Below are 3582 nucleotides of genomic sequence, written 5' to 3'. Positions count from 1 at the left end.
TCATGTGAAGAGCAGATGTCTGGATTCTCAGTACTTCTCTGTCTGTAATGATCCATCTATAATTGGAAATGGGGGACAGACACCAAATCCGACGTTCCTCTTCCATCGCAACTTATATCTGTTGTCTGAAACAATAGGCTGCAGAAGTCTACCTCAATCGGATAGTAAAAAACATTCTCTGTTACAGAGTTACATATAGCTACAGACATATATGTGACTAGATATAGACATATACACACATATAGAGACTTACATGCAGGCATTTAAAATATATACATACACAGAGCTGCACCATCACAGATTTACACATACAGGCACCCGTACACATGTATATCTCTGAACAGGCAACTTTTCCCCGTGTATAGACATATTAGTTGCCACATTTAGATATGTAAATGATATATATTCTTCCACATGTGGGCACATGGAGACTGCATGTTACATATGCACATGTGCACGCTAACCTGGTTAGTTTATATGGGAGTGTATTTAAATGATTATATGTGAATCTAGTTATACATTTACACATATATATCTTGGTATAGAGGGATTAAATACACACATTATGCAGTGCACATATCTGCTATTTTAGTAGATGCATTGATAGATAGACAGACAGATAGATGAAATTAAATTAGTATTTTCCAATCCTCCTTAAGATAAAATAAAGGATAAGTTGCCTCTGCACTAAGTGATTCATCATTTACAACAAGATATGATGCTTTTCCCCACATGCAATATGCTTTTATTTACATGTCCAGAAATTATCCTCTCATATGCAGTTTAACACCAAAACAGCGTCTCATCAAAGCACATTCAAACAAATCTAAAAGGAGCAAATTTAGATCAATGATTTCCACTGGAAAGCCTTAGACTTCAGGCTTGGACTGTATATTTTATAACTTAGAAATACTTAATATGGGGAAAAAATAAAGGGAAAAAAACAGGAGTTTTACAAACCCTTCCATGTACACATTTGAATAGCATTTACTGCTTTCAGAAAACGATTAAAAAATAGAGTTGTATTTGTGCATTTCACAGGTAGCCCATGGTTTGGAAGGGGAGAGGAGGAGTTAGACCAGTTTTAACCTTTATTTTTTTTTTCTCTCCCCCCAGGCAAACCTTCCTTCGCATTGTCCGATTTTTTTAACACATTGCGCGGCAAAGAGCCGACACAGGCAGCAGAGAGCCCATCTCTGCCTTTGAAAGGAAACAATCGAGCTTTGCAGTGGGCTGGTGCACCAGGAGGGGAAAAAAGATGGGGAAAAAATGATGCACAGAGGCAGAGAGACAGAGAGAAAGAAGGTGTTTCTAAATTCAAGGTCCCATCTCTGGAAATTTCGAGCTCTACCTGTAAGGTTCCTACAAATCTTTGTTATTCTGCACGGGATCCTATGGGAAAGTGCACAGTGTCCTTTGTACTTTCAAAGGTCCTACAGGTAAAGATGCTTTTATATATATATGTAATCTCGGAAACGAGGAGAACTTCATCAGGAGACACATTTGCTGGTGTGTGGTTGGCTGGTGGGAAGGGTGGGCTTTGCTTTTTCTGTTCGCTTTAGCCTCAAATTTAGGCAGAAAGCATAAATTCATCCCTTTCCCCCTCAGCCTCTACACTACCCTGCCACCCCTCCCCATTTCGCAGTGTGCATCTTCTCCTAAAGCCTCAACCCACAACAGGCAAGAGGCAAATAGCGGCCAGATATTACAGCAGGAGCTGGACAACGCTCTGGCTAGAAGTTATTAAAGCAGATACGAGGTTTTGTTCTCAGCACAACCGGTGCTGCACTGAGGAGGAGCAGAAAAAGGGCACATCTTTGAGTGGGTTGGATCATTTCAAGTGAGGCAATAGGGTGAAAAAATGCTGAAAAAGGAGAAAGGATGTCAGCTGTTTGCATGGGGGTGTGCGGAGATACCCAGGCAGCCGCCCTTACTCCCCTATAGATCTGAATGTCCCTCTTAGAAAAATACCAAGCTCATAAAGGACAGTTTGCCATCACTTTTGTGGAAGTCTTTGAGTCATGAAGGCTGGCACAGGGCAGAGTGAATGAGCTTCGTGACGGCTAATGCTTCACAATTCCTTGGCACCCTGAATTAAATACGTTCTGCGAGCTGGGGGAGGGGAGAGGAGGGGAGTGAAAAAAAGAAGACCCTAAAATAGAATTGACGTCCACTGTCTCCTTGCTAACATATTGGTATAGACAGTAAATTCTGACTTTTAAACCCCACTATTATCACATTTGTCTCCCATTTGCAAAACATGCCAAAACGAACGAGCTTTCATTTGCAAAAGTAAGGTTCTTCACATTTTGTTTTTTGTGCTTGTTTTGCGCCCCCACCTCCGCAGCTGCCTTCAGTTTAATTCAGCAATTCCACGCAGCAACACTTGCACGGATTTATCCCTCACGACACGTGAAATGAACCCCGAGTCCAAAAGGCGGCACACGTACCCAAAACTGACCACCACAACCCATACTTTCAAAAGTAAAAAAGAAAAAAAAAAACCAAAAAAAAAAAAAAGGGGGAAAACCATCCCTTTCCCGGCAGTTTTCCAATATTTTCCATGGAAAACACCGGGTGTTTTTTTTTCAGCTGGGCGCTGCAGCCTCAGCCTGGCAGGTACTACGGCAAAGGGATGTATTTTTATTATTATTATTATTATTGTTGAGGGTGGCTTTCTCCGTGGCCGTGCCCAGGGCGAGGAAGCGGCGCTCGGCGCTGCCCGCGGCGCTCGGAGCGCGTTCAGCGGAGCGCCGGCGCCCTCTGATGGGGACTCGCTGCCCGCAGCCGCCCCGGCTCGGAACGGAGCTGGAAGATCGTCCTGTTCCAACCTCCCTGCCACACCTTCCCCTATCCCCAGGTTGCTCCAAGCCCCGTCCAGCCTGGCCTTGGACATTTCCAGAAATCCAGGGGTAGGCACAGCTTCTCTGGGCAGCCTGTGCCAGGGCCTCAGCACCCTCGCAGGGAAGGATTTCTTCCCAATATCCATTCTAATTCTCCTCTCTCCCAGTTTAAAGCCATTCTCTCTTGTTGTGTCCCTCCAGTTCCTTGTCCTGAGTCCTTCTCCAGCTCTCCTGGAGCTCCTTTAGGCGCTGGAAGGGGCTTTAAGGCCTCCCTGGAGCCTTCTCTTCTCTCAACGTGTCTGCTCCAATCCCCGGAGCATCTTTGTGTTCTACTCTGTACTTGCTGCAAGAGATCCAAGTCCATATTTGGGAATTACAAACACTCAAATATTTCCTCTGCTAGAAATGATGCTGATGTGAATCTTTCCTCCTTAAGAATAAAGTTGCAGGTTCTTATTTACATTGATTTTTGATTAACAGGCCATTCGGTGTTTCAACCTCTACCTTAAAATCAGAATAAATCTTCTATACCCCATGTTCAATACCATGAGTATTACTTACTATAGAACAGTGAGAATACAGACTAGGTTGAATATCCTAATTATCCCAATGAAATATCTGTTCATAGCCCTGGGAGGGAGAGAACTCACAACAACAGGATGTCTACTTTGTTGAGAACTCGAAAAAAATTAATTTTAATTCAGTAAGTTATGCCACCTTTATCTCATATGCTTTTTCC

This window comes from Pyrgilauda ruficollis, unplaced genomic scaffold, assembly GCF_017590135.1.
Source record: "Pyrgilauda ruficollis isolate IOZ18807 unplaced genomic scaffold, ASM1759013v1 scaffold54, whole genome shotgun sequence".
Classification (NCBI taxonomy): domain Eukaryota; kingdom Metazoa; phylum Chordata; class Aves; order Passeriformes; family Passeridae; genus Pyrgilauda; species Pyrgilauda ruficollis.
The sequence above is the reverse complement of the archived record's forward strand: the minus strand, read 5'-3'. Positions refer to the sequence as shown.